This window comes from Misgurnus anguillicaudatus, chromosome 22 (genome assembly GCF_027580225.2).
Source record: "Misgurnus anguillicaudatus chromosome 22, ASM2758022v2, whole genome shotgun sequence".
NCBI lineage: Eukaryota > Metazoa > Chordata > Actinopteri > Cypriniformes > Cobitidae > Misgurnus > Misgurnus anguillicaudatus.
This window is the reverse complement of record NC_073358.2, coordinates 7419804-7433804: the sequence shown is the minus strand read 5'-3', so window position 1 is coordinate 7433804 and position 14001 is coordinate 7419804. Positions and strand designations below refer to the sequence as shown.

The 14001-nt window shown below is 38.3% G+C and overlaps 1 long non-coding RNA gene across 2 annotated transcripts in view; it reads right to left on the bottom strand.

Moving 5' to 3' along the window:
* LOC141358927 (uncharacterized) overlaps positions 1–14001 on the bottom strand; it is a 55598-nt gene that overhangs the window by 33343 nt on the left and 8254 nt on the right. The window contains exon 3 of one of the 2 annotated variants that reach the window (XR_012365464.1): positions 4483–4631. The exons of the other annotated variant lie outside the window; for it this stretch is intronic. This is a non-coding gene — a long non-coding RNA (uncharacterized lncRNA). The remainder of the gene's footprint in view (positions 1–4482; positions 4632–14001) is intronic. 2 annotated transcript variants of the gene reach the window in all.

Sequence of the window (14001 nt, the reverse complement as noted above, 5' to 3'; positions counted from 1 at the left end):
ACACTAAGGTCTCCTGTGCACCATTCCCAAAAAAGGAAACACAGGGGAAACATATGTAATTTTCACCACAGGGTTCTGTGTAATTGAGTCATTTAAAATACAGATACATAGATGAATAAAAGCTAAGGGGGAGCGTAATAAGACAGAAGAGGACCCTCGGAGATCCAATTGAGGATTTCTTACAAGAACTGAAACTGTTTTCTTTCTTCTCCTCCGCCGAGCTTTTATGTGTTGTCATTTTAGCCGGATACCTACCTGAAGTAATTTTGTTTTCATTTGGATCCTTTTGTAATGCTTTCCTTTAGTAAAAATGAAGGCAATTTGTCTCCGATGGCCTCTTGCCTTTTAAAGACAGATTTCACTTAGTGAATGCAAGTGAGATGTGGATTTTTCTTCTAAAAGGAAATCTCATCTTGGGACGTTTCTCGCCTCGAGATGGTTTGATAATTTACCAAATGAGTCTGCAGACTGGCGTCACTATTGTTGCAGGTTATTTTCGAATAGTAGTTCTTGATTTTATTGTTTTATTTGACCTCCTTTTAAAATCCTTTCGGCACTCACTTTAAAGTTATGTGCGAACCAATCTTTAAGATACAACCATATAACTGATCAAATGGTATAAAAGCCGTTTTTTTAGAAATCAATGTCATCGAGTCTTTTCAACACAATCTGACGACAATTTGTATTTTATGGTGTATTTTAAGCGGTGGCTAATTTGTATGAATTCATACCATCTCATTCGTACATTTTGGTACGATCTGGGATTTCCCAGTGACGTTAAGTTTAGGGGCGGGGCTTCATGCTTGCCTTTTTCCAACAATCGTATATGTTCACATTCGTTTCATATGATTGCACCACTTTGTAAAGTTCCATGAGATCCGGTCTTTCCACCTAGACTACAACATAATAATGTTAAGTTGTTTGTTTGTTTCATATAATTAATATTGTATTTTACGCGGTGGCTAATTTGTATAAATTCAAACGATCTCGAAGTATAGATATATCATCACATCACTGTGAATGGTAAATACAGATGTAAGAATAAATACCGCACAATTTCAATAAAAAATTTGTGGTATTTATTAAGGATGGGACGGTATGAAAATTTCATATCATGATTATAGTGACCTAAATTATCACGGTTATCAATGTTATCATGATTTTGTTAAAATGAGATGGAAATGTTAAAAAAAAACTGATACACACACTGAAAACATATGAACAATTTTTTTTCCGAAAATCACAATTTAATATTTCATGTCCCTGAAATTGTTTCTGTGGTAAAAAAATAAATCTGTCTAATAAGTTTACCGTGAATGAATACAATACATTTTCCCTTAAATGCCTTCTTGTGCAAAAAAACTATGTTGCATGTGCGCGCCTGCGTCAAACTGATTCTGGCTGGACAGGATTTACAGCGAGTTTTTTTAAATCACGATAATCAAACACGGTTGTAATGATAATTAATTTTTAAACGATAATACTAACCGTCAGGACATTTTAATGTGGTTAATCGTGAAACCGGTAATCGTCCCATCCCTAGTATTTATTTTGGTACGATCTGGGTTTCCCCGGTTGGTTTCCCCTAGTGATGTTGAGTTTGAGGTGGGGCTTCAATTCGTGTTTTTTTCCAACAATTGTATGTGCATATTGTATGATTTCATACGAATGAGCCACTTTGTAAATTGCTACGAAATTCCAATGAGATCGCGTTGGCCTTTCCACTTTAGACGACAACATGATAATGTTAAGTTGTTTGTTTATTTCATATAATTAATATCGTATTTTACGCTGTGGCTAATTTGAATAAATTTATACGATCTCAGTTGTACGTTTTGGTACGATCTGTGTTCGCCCAGTGATGTTGAGTTTAGGGGCGGGGCTTCATTCTTGGGTTTTCCAACAAACATACCTTCACGTTGTATGATTTCATAAAAACTAGCCTCATTGTAAATACCTTTGAATTTCCACGAGATCCAGCTGGGCTTTCTACTTTAGACGACAACATGACAATGTTAAGATGTTTGTTTGTTTCATAAAATGAATATAGTTTTTCACGCTGTGGCTAATTTGTATTAATTCATATGATCTCATTCATACATTTTGGTACGATCTGGGTTTCCCCAGTGATGTTGAGTTTAGGGGCGGGGATTCATTCTTGCGTTTTTCAACAAACGTATACATTCACATTGAGTGATTTCATACAAATGAGCCACTTTGTAAATTGCTACGAAATTCCCATGAGATCACATTGGCCTTTCCTAGGGTGACCATACGTGCCATTCTTCCCGGACGCGTCCTGTCCAGGATTTCGGGTGCATCTTCCGGAAGTCGTATTTGTCGACCGCATACATTATAGAGGATTATTATTATTACAGAAAAGCAACCGTTACATTTTAAGGTAAGAATGAAACTACGATTGTATGTCTTATGTTTTTAACTGAATGGCGTACGCGGTCAAAAAAAATCCGACTTCCGGTAGACGCACCGAAATCCTGGATAGGACGTGTCCGGGAAGAATGGCAGGTATGGTCACCCTAGCCTTTCCACTTTAGACGACAACATGATAATGTTAAGTTGTTTGTTTATTTCATATAATTAATATCGTATTTTATGCTGTGGCTAATTTGAATAAATTCATACGATCTCAGTTGTACGTTTTGGTACGATCTGTGTTCGCCCAGTGATGTTGAGTTTAGGGGCGGGGCTTCATTCTTGGCTTTTCCAACAAACATACCTTCACGTTGTATGATTTCATAAAAATTTGCCTCATTGAAAATACCTTTGAATTTCCACGAGATCCAGCTGGGCTTTCTACTTTAGACGACAACATGACAATGTTAAAATGTTTGTTTGTTTCATAAAATTAATATAGTTTTTCACGCTGTGGCTAATTTGTATAAATTCATATGATCTCATTCATACATTTTGGTACGATCTGGGTTTCCCCAGTGATGTTGAGTTAAGGGGCGGGGATTCATATCTGCGTTTTCCAACAATCGTATATGTTCACATTTATGATTTCATACGAATTATCCACTTTCTAAATTGCTACGAAATTCCCATAAGATCGCGTTGGCCTTTCCACCTACACTACAACATGATAATGTTAAGTTGTTCGTTTGTTTCATTTAAGTAATATCGTATTTTACGCAATGGCTAATTTGTATAAATTCATACGATCTCATTTGTACGTTTTGGTACGATCTGTGTTCGCCCAGTGATGTTGAGTTTAGGGGCGGGGCTTCATTCTTGGCTTTTCCAACAAACATACCTTCACGCTGTATGATTTCATACAAATGAGCCACTTTGTAAATTGCTACGAGTTCCCATGAGATCGCGTTGGCTTTTCCACCTAGACTACAACATGATAATGTTCAGTTGTTTGTTTGTTTCATATAATTAATTTTTATTTTACACAGTGGCTGATTTGTATAAATTCTTACGATCTCGCTTTCCACTTTAGACACAAATTGACAATGTTAAGATGTTCGTTTGTTTCAAATAATATTTTTTTACACTGTGGCTAATTTAAATAAATTCATATGATCTCATTCGTTCATTTTGGTACGATCTGTGTTCGCCCAGTGACGTTGAGTTTAGGGGCGGGGATTTATTCTTACGTTTTCCAACATTCGTATACATTCACATTGAGTGATTTCATACAAATGAGCCACTTTGTAAACTGCTACGAATTCCCATAAGATCCAGCTGGCTTTTCCATTTAGACTACTTAGACTTGCGTTATTTGTTTGTTTCGTATAATTAATATCACAGCATTTTATTGAAATTGTCTGGTATTTATTCTCACATCTGTATATACCATTTACAATGATGTGATGATATATCTATACTCATACAACCTAGAGGAACGAAGTTTTAGTGAATCATACTGTAGTGATGGCCCTGATAACATCAGAAGTTGCTTGTTTAAGGTTGCGATTAGCTCAACAGGCCAACCATGAAAACATTTACTTTGATGTTTCCACCTGTAGGTGTGGCCACTGGTGGACGGCTGTGATGTCATAGGGTGTAAGAAAATGCTTGTTTTCACACTGTACGATGTGTTGGTGTAGCTTAAATGCATTTGCAATGCAAAGAGCATGCGTTCAAACCCACAAAGGGATACTGGGACTGATAAATGTATATATTGTGATGCACTTATCTTGAGTCGCTTTGAATAAAAGTAGATCACTTTCATCTAAAATCATCCTTTATAATGTAAAAAAAGATTGAAATTAATGTGATTATAAGGCTTTACCCTGGATTTCACAGACAGGCTCACATATTTGTAAATTTTTGTGAAAACAGCCACACAAGCTCCTGTTTACTCCAGCAATCTCACTCCCACTATATAGATAAGTCATCATCAGCATGCGACAGAGGGTAATGTGGTATTCCACACAACCTCACACATGCCGCTACAGTAAGAATGCATCTCTTATCTATCTTATCGCTCCAATCAGTGCCATCTGGACCTACAGGCCAGGTGTGTGACCAGGGCAGCTCCTGGGTCACCTCTGTCACTCGGAGGGGTCAGCGGAGGAGATGCATTGGCTTCATTCACTTCGGTTCAGGGGTTGGATTTCGGAGCGTTAGGGTGCGAGTCAGGCTTCCTCCTTGAGGATCACCTATCAGACAAGCAGAGAAGGGCATTGTGTAAGTGAAAGTGAATTCCATCCCCCCGAAATAGAAATTAGGAGTACGAACGCAGTGATTATTGAGGAGTTGCTCTGGTATTTAAGCCCGAGGCTAAATGTTTAGGCTTCGTTTTGGTTATGTAGAAATATCAGCCTATACAGTAAAAGCTGATGTATCACAAACTGTCGAGATATAAAATATAAATTGAATTGAATGTCTGGGTTGTTTCGAATCATGGTTAAATATGTAAAAAATTGCAGCATGAAGTTTAAACAACCTAAATATGCAAGTCAATTCAAACGACTTTTTTGAGTTTCGATTTCGAATTAAAACTTAAAAATAAAGTTGAAATTGTTTAACTTAATTTGTTAAGTTAAAGTAACAGAATATGACATCCTTTTTACTGTGTTGGGTTAAATGAAACACAAGGATAAAAATAAAGGTGTTTTAAATGCTCTTCATAGAAGAATCAGTTTTGGTTCCTCAAAGAACCATATAGACCGGTTTATCGGGCGCACGTGCGGTGACACGATAAGCGTCTGGTCCGAATTTTACATCAGGTTTCTGTTTGTTTAATGGTCTGACTAGTTGCTAAAACGGAACTCTTAAACAAATACCTCGCTGAAAATAACAAATATTTTGGGTTCCTATGTAATCTACGTGTTGTTTATTTAGCTTGTTATATAAATAAACTACTTTTAAAGGACTTGTTACTTATTCTTTGCAGAGTTTACCTGATGTTACGTGATGACCACGAAAGCTGCATGTTTATGTTGTTACTGCTGAAACCTGCTATAGTCAAAGACATGGGCGAGGCTAGCCCCTTTTTAGGGGTGCTTCAGCACCCCTAAAAAGGGGCTCAGCACCCCTAAAACTTGAAGTAAGAAATGTTGATATTCTAAAAAAAAAATCGTATTTGAAAAGGTTAAATAATGTCCAAAACTCCGTGGTTTGTGGGTTTTAAATGTATAGGATGAAAATGAAAAATAAAAGTTTTAATTGTGTAGTTTGTTTAGTGTGTTGTGATGCGACAGCATCTTAGCTTAGCAGAGCCGTTTAAGCTTAGCTGGCGACTGACGTATTCCTATGGGCGGAGTTTACTCAAAAACTGTTCTAGTGACATCATTAAAGCAGGAAGTAGAGGGCTGCAGTCCAAACCGGCCGTTCGCTGTAGGCTTTGAAAGGTGAATTCTATTAAAGAAAATATATCACTTGACATTGAACTTTGAGCTTTATCATTTTACAGGTATTATTTATACTTTTATAGCAACATAACACAGTAACTAAAATTTGAAAAATGGGATCAGTGAAAACGGGACGTTTAAATATGAAAACATAGGATGTGAGTCAGAAGCGGACAGAATTATGATAATGACCGTCGTGTCCACGTCAACCGGCCCAGGAAGTAAATTGTTGCCTACAATCCATGTGTCGGATGTAATCCAAGAAAACAGATTAATGTTAAACCGTAACTCCTGTCATTGTTTACTTTGGGATTTGTACCTTTTGCATATCGTTAACATGTACACACTTACACACCAAAGGGAATGTAAAATCGCGAATCGGATAATTGGTGTTCTTTAATGCATCTTTAATAAATTATCCAAATAAAAAGCAATCTCAATTGAGCAAAATTAAAAATCACTTTTTGCCCCTATACTGTATATTCTCAGATAGTGACAATATATATATATATTTATGAGAATGTAATATTCACTTAAATTTAAAGGAGCATCTTTTTCGCATGTGCTTAAATGTCAAGAGCTTTCATTGTGAAGCAGTACGTTTGAAAAGAAAACCGTCATCATTCACCTGGAGGCTGTAAAAGCAACATTCTCTGCCGAACTAAACCCGCAAGACATTGATATAGACAGGTGGAAAGAAGTGTCACAGTTTTAACACAATAAGCCTGACATTATAGCTACAACATTAAATGCAGGGAAAGTTTGAATGGTTTGTCCACTTATTAAATTCCTGCATTTCAACTACTAGTCTTGTGTCCTGCCTCAATAGCTTTGCACATAAATATAATAAATGGAAAACTGGCATAAAACTACTCCACTTAAGTACTTATAAACCACTGGTATTTTCGGCTTACCAGCAATCCAAATATTACACATTCTACGTTAGGCACTCATAGATCAAAAGTAAAACATAAAGGGACAGTCGCTATTCATAAATGGCTTATTTGTCGGCCCATCCATTAAGCCTCAGCCATGCTGGAGTCTTTTCAGCATAGATGCAGAAAGGGACCTTGAAATGGCAAACAGTTGGGGAATGGAGATTTGAGCTGTTTTGGGGAATGCTTTAGCCAGCTCTCCCAGCCTCTCCTGGCTCTTTTGCTTAACGCTAGTCCTGTTGGAGATCTTAACCATCCTTATAGAAATGGAAAGAGGCTTTAGATTTGGCAGTGAGTGGCATACACTATTGTGCGGTGCGATGCCACTGTCCAACTGTTGAGCTAACAGTCATCTTTTCATCTATTATGATCCCCAGGCCTTGAATTATTTCCCATTGTAGGTAAATAGACTCCATGCCCGAGGGAGGTAAATAAGGAGCTGTAATGTGCTTGAATGTTTGGGGAGGAATCTGCTGGATTACCTTTAGCCTCAGCTCAGTTTGAGAACAAAAATTTTAAAGTCGCGACGAGGGAAACACGGCAGGTTTCAAAGGCGAGATTATACATGTCGCCGAATCCTGCGATTCAGAGTCGTCTACTCTTAAACAGCAAGTGTCTTCTGTTAAAAAGTTCTCCTGAAGACATATTTACATATTTTTACAAGCCTTGTTAAAATGAATGTTTAAAGAGTGAAAGCTAAAAAAGCTTTGATACAACTGACTTGCTGTCGCAAAGTAATGCCGACTCGTCCTACGTTTTAACAAGCAAAGTTCATCAATGTTGATGTTTATGCTCTTAAAATGTAGTAATGTATTATTACATATTGCCATCTGGACTTTTATTGCAAGTGGATTTTTATCAACACGTTTGTTTTTACAAACCGTAAACTGTAAAAAAAATCCTTGTTGCACTTTATTTTTTTAAGTTGAATCAATTTGAATTTACAATTTTCTTACAAAATATGCAAAATAGTCACGCATTATTTTGTTCAGTTTTGCGTGGCAATGTCATCTATTTCCACTGTTTTACGTGCCCGTGCCACGCATTTTTTTCCGTGTCAGTTTCACGTACTGTTTATGTGTCATTGTCACGTATTGGTTACTCAACTGCTTTTTCCTATTTTCAAATCATTTTCGCTTTGGTTTAGGGTAAGATTTGGTGTTTGTGTTAGGATGTCACTTTAAGTATTGGTTTATATTATTTTTTATGATTTATTTTTTTATATTTTCTAAATTTTAAAACATTGTCGCCTGGCGTTAGGGTTATGCTGCGTTTACACCAACCGCGTTTGAGGCGTCAAAATCGCATATACCGCGCCTAGTTTGCCGCTTGAACAGTTTGAATGCATTCGCGCGTCTAGATCGAAGTAGGCAAAATCCGCTTCTTGTGGGAGGGGCAAGTGCTATGCGGTTGTCTGTTTGCAAGATGGCTGATGTTGATTGTGCATTTATCTAGAGAGTTGCCGATTTGTATTTGGTCACCTTACTATAGGGGGAAAATAAACGGCGCGGGTCGATAAATGTCACATGACTCAAAAGTGAAATGTGTATTTACAACTTACCAGGTTGCCCAATGTCCTCACTGACACTCTTCCAAGCGAGGTCCTTTTTATTCCTGTCTATATAGAAATAAGAACTTGTGTCGTATAGCTCCGGGTGACTGCTTACGGACAATATCAAGCGTTCCCTCATGTTGAATGAGTGACTCCGGGCAGGGCTGCCGCCACAGCAGCAAGCAGGCTCCTGATAGGTTAACGCGACGCGAAAATCCGCCAAAGTTCAAATGTTTCAACTCGGGCGTCAGCCGCAAATTTGCGTCAAACGCAAAATGCACAAAAAGCACCATTCGCATGTATCGCGTCAGACACTCAATTCACACGAACTAGATGCGCGAATGAGGCGGAAATGCGTGTACTGCGCCAGACGCCTCATCCACGCAGCAAGACCTTCAGACGCGCGTCAATGCGTCTTCACATTGACTTAACATTGAAATCACTCTACCGCGGCTGGTGTAAATGCAGCATTAGAGTTGGGTTTGGGTAAGGATGTCATTTTATGTAAATCTAAGCCTTAACCAAAGCGACAATGGTAAGAAAATAGGACAAAACAGTTGAGTAACCAATACCTGACAATGACACAAACAGAAATTCGTGATACGATCACAAAAATCTGGGAAATTTGTGACAGTATCACGAAAAAGAATAAAAAAATTACGTAACTATAGAAACCAGACTGGGCTGGTTTAAAAATAGGAAAACAGTTAAGTAACCAATATGTCAAACTAACACGGAAAAGAAATGCGTGGCACGGGCATGTAAAATGGTGGAAATAAGTGACAATGACACGCAAAAAGTGATGCGTGACTATTTCAGGGAATTTTGTGAGATCAGGTTGAATTTTTGACTGGCGAGGAGTTGCTTTAAATTATAAAAAATAAAGTTAAATTAGCTTAAGTTTTTTTACTTTATTTTTTTTAATAATTTATAGCAACTCATTACTAGTCAAGAAAGTTGAAATTAATTATAATAACAAATTGAGTCTACACTGTGAATTTTTCACAGTGTAGAGTGACTTAAAATAGTTTTCGACAGCATGCCAGTGATACTGAATTTTTTTTACTGTTAATAAATAATCAATTCACATTATTCTGACATACCGAGGAAAGTATTTCATATTAGGATAATCGTGTTTGTTTTGTTGGCACCTGGTAGCATTTTAATTAATTTTTATGCTAACATTTTCCTTTCACGTGCATCTTTGGCACATTCTCTCGTGTATTGTACGTTGGTTCATTTTAATATGCAAAAAATGTATTACCCGCTACTGAGAATGAAAGACAGGGAGGTTTAATATATTATCAGCTCGGCTCATTGATCTACAAGCCTTGAAGTGTTGGCTCCCACCTTAAAACCTGCGAAGGCCTATCGTGTATTCTGAAGCAATCGCTTCAGCAAGCGCCCAGTCGTGAGTCTGTTATAGAAAGTATTGACGTAGCTATTTCATTCCATTTTCATCAGATCATTACACGTTCAATTTGGTTCCTTAGCCATACATTTGTTTTTGTATTAAATTTTGTAATAGAGATAAAATGTTGGCGATATCTTCCAATCTCTTCACAGTGGGTAACCAGTTTGACTTGATGGTATAACGATAAATGACATCTACTCGGTTTTCGCACTGTGTACAGCGGTTTTGATAATTTTATGAATTCTTATCCCTCGTTCATCCTGCAATGTGTTTTGTACTAAAATTATTTTCTAAGCTGACCCTTAATGTGTTTTTAAAATTCTCATAGCGATGTTTGCACATTCGTCCTTTATCAATATTGTAAGATCGCTGTTTTGGAGGTCAGGCTCTTTCATTTCCAAGTAACATTTTAATAACGTCAACTTTTCTAATATTAAGCACAATGAAAAGGTTTCATTATGTTAATTCTTCCAGTAGTGCTTTAATATTTTCCTAGTTTAGCTTTTAGAAAGGAAGTCATTTTAAGGGTTATAATGGGATCTGTACACCTGGGTGGCCAGTGTGGGAGAGTGTGTGTCTCTTTATCTCTCTCTCTCTCTCTTTCTGACTTTTATTCTTCTTCTCTCCACTCATGTATATATGGCTTTTAAAAGTACCATTTGCTCCCTACGTAAAGTGCTTAATGAAGGGGATAATGCATGTAAAGTAATGTGACATTAATTGTTTGAGGTTGATAATAACAGCACTCAATCATCTGGAAGATTGCTTCGGGCTTTAAATGAAAGCCGTTTTCAAGGCGATGGACTCGAATGAGTGAATGACAGAGTCAAATTAGCTGATTTGCCATTCACGTACACTCTATTGCCTGCTATTTAAAAGTCATTGACCATTTAGGGACGGGCCGTTGGTCGCAGTGAGTGTGCGATGAGCACCGGTGGCCGTGTTTGTGTTGGAGGGCAGGGATGGATGGATGGCCAGCAGCGACTATGATAGTTAAGAAGAAAAAGGCGAGCAATAGAAATGTCAAGTGCCTTGTGTGTGCAAGTGAATGGGACAAATAGACCTGGTTTTTAGAGGGCCCCATCCTTGCATTAACATAAGAAACAGGCCAATATGGCTGGAAGTCAGCCGGTCTGGGCGCTGTCAGGGGATCTTTTTGCCGGGGTGATTAATGTCTTTACGATACCGCACGCACGATACCGCACCGGCGTGCTTCTCGGATACCCTAGCGTAGCATGGGAGATCCTCTGCGACTGGTTTGCAAGAGAAGTTAAGCACATGGTGACGTTTTCGGTGGTTTTACATATGAATGCCATTCTGTTACAGCACCAAGCAGAGCACATCCGACTCATTCAAGTTCTTAAAGTATATTTTGCATCGTTGAGGCAAGCACAACGACAATTTCGCTTCAGCAGCTCAACTGGTATAACATCATGCCAAACAATAATGCCAAGGTCGTTTCGATAATCATTTGAAATAAAAGCACCTGGCAGGTTCACAAAAGCGAACGCTTTCGAAAGTTCTACGGGAATCGGCCGATTTTGCGGCTTAGCCGTTTGTGTGACATTCCTTCACACAGCTGTCCGCCCAGCCTCCCTACTCTTCTGGCACCCCTAACCTGCTTCATTGAGACTCTCTTATTATGTCCTCTTGCCAAGGCCCACTCTATGAATTGAATAGTCAGTGTCTTTATTTCTCTCATTCTCTGACTGTAGACCTCATAATGGCTTCATTAATGCAGAAGTTGCATTTGGTTGACAATGGGTTAATGGCCCGAGGGTAGTCTATTGGCACTGGGAGAAGGCCAACAGGAGGAGGCGGCTTTTTTTACAGCCCTTTCAGTGTAAGTTCACCCCGGGTCAACCGTGTGTCCCCCAAAAGTGAACAAACATGTAATTGATGTTCGGACATCTCTGGCCGGCTCTTTTTGAGCGCGGCCCATAGAAGAGGGTGCTGTCTGGTCTCTGAGGGCATTTTTTCTGCAGAAAGGGGAAACCGATTCGTGAATACGCGCAATCTGCCACGCCGAAGAAAGGGGTGGGAGGGGGTTCTCCTGGATTTTTCCCTTTATAACCCCTGCTGAATCGGGTCTGTTTTGCTTGTTGTTGAAATGCAACCCCCGCACATAGGTCGTGATGGGGGTGGCTGCCGCTGCTGGTGTTCCTCAAATGGTCTTTCTCCTCTTGGCTGGGAGCGCTGTCTGTTTTTGTCTCTGATTTTCATGGATGTTAGCAGAAAATGTCGAGAGGAGTCGCAGGCCTTTTATCGGGCCATGTTGGAGCAGGAACGCTCTGCTGCCTTTTCATATTCACCTTTGCATAACAACCGGCAGCAATTTGTAGAATGGAGGAATACATTCTAATGAATGCCAAAAGGATGTCCAAATGACTCTTTCAGGAAGACTGTTGGGATATAAGAAAAAACGACCAGTGTAACCACTTCTGTGTTTGATTTCACACAAATCAAACACGTTTCCTGAAACACCACCCGCCATCCATTGGCTGAGCAATTTTTTAATAGCGCCACAAAGTCATGTTTACACCTATTATCAGATAAATGGCTTGCTGTCTATATGCAAATATAAACCGTGATTGGTAAAAGTAATTTGACTTAAAAGAATAGTTCATCCAAATATGAAAATTCTCTATGACTTTCTTTCTTCAGTTAAACACAATCATTTATATTAAAGTCCCACTGTTTTTATATGTTTATGTGGTAATTTTGATATTAATTTAAACATGGCTTACATCTTTCTCTCCATAAAATTCTCATTAAAATCACCTTGGTTTCCATGGTCACAAACATGTAATCAATCATATCAAAACTGTTGAATGCGTGGATCAGTAGTTCGAGTTATAGATATATTATGCATGGATGCCACATAGACTCAGCCCTGAAACAACTGCAGCACAACTGCAAATGGTGATTGCTGTAACCGGTTAACATTAGCGCTAAAAACATTAGTGCTGCAAACGCCTCACGTATGCATTGTGTGAAACCGAGCAGTTGTCTGTCTAAAATTGACGAATGTAGCATCTATTTACATATATATCTATGGTCAAAGGTGGTGCAAATGAGTAGAGGCGGAGAGTTGTGTACTAGTGCCTGGAGAAGTGGGTATACTCTTAATTTATGCCCACCCATTTTTTTAAAGTATAAGTGGGTATACCCCATGCCATCTTATAAAGAAGTGGGTACACTTCGTATACCTGCGTATACCCTGCACTACACCACTGGTGGAGACTAATTTGCATATTTATATCTATGGTCCTAGCCTATCATCTTTTGTGCCAAGTGCTGTCAAAATTTTAAATGATAATGGTTAATGTGTTTTTTTCTTCTTTTTTATATCTTATGTGTTGTTCTATTGTGAAGCCAGAGACCAATATCAAGTAAAGTACATTTAAAGTAAAGACCTGTGCGAGGCAGGGGCTAATTTGCATATTCCAACGCTATCTCATGCGAGGTGGCTTATTCGTATTAATTTGTACGACCACATTCGTACATTTTTTAACAATTTGCTTTGACCCTTGTGACGTTGGGGGTAGGGGCGGGGTTAGGGGCAGGGTTTCGGTATTGTTTTTTTTTATGAAAATGTTTGCACTATTAACTTCGTACTAATTCATACGAATTAGCTAACTCATAAAATATGTACAAATTCTCGTGAGATCAGGCTACATATTGTTATATCCGCATATACTAAATGAGACAAGGGTGTAGAGTTACATTCAAGCTGTTTTAAAGGGGACATATAAAAATCGGACTTTTCCATGTTTAAGTGCTATAATGTCCCCAGTGCTTCTATCAACCTAGAAAATGTGACAAAAAACAACCCAGTCATTTAGTTTTGGTAAACCATTATCTGCAAGCATGTAAAAAAATAAGTCAATTACATTTTTTCTCCGCTTGTGATGTCAGAAGGGGATCTTATTATAATAAAACCGCCCCTTAATCTGCACTATCCAACCACGGCACTAACATTTAGTGCAGAGATCAGCTCATTTGCCTTTTAAAGGACACACCCAAAAATTCATACGCATTAGTCAACTCCTAAAATATGTACGAATTCTCGTGAGATCAGGCTGCATATTTAGGTATCCGCATATACTAAATGAGACAAGGGTGTAGAGTTACATTCAAGCTGTTTTAAAGGGGACATATCATAAAAATCTGACTTTTTTCATGTTTAAGTGCTATAATTGGGTCCCCAGTGCTTCTATCAACCTAGAAAATGTGACAAAAACAAGCTAGTAACTTTGTTTTGGTAAACCATTA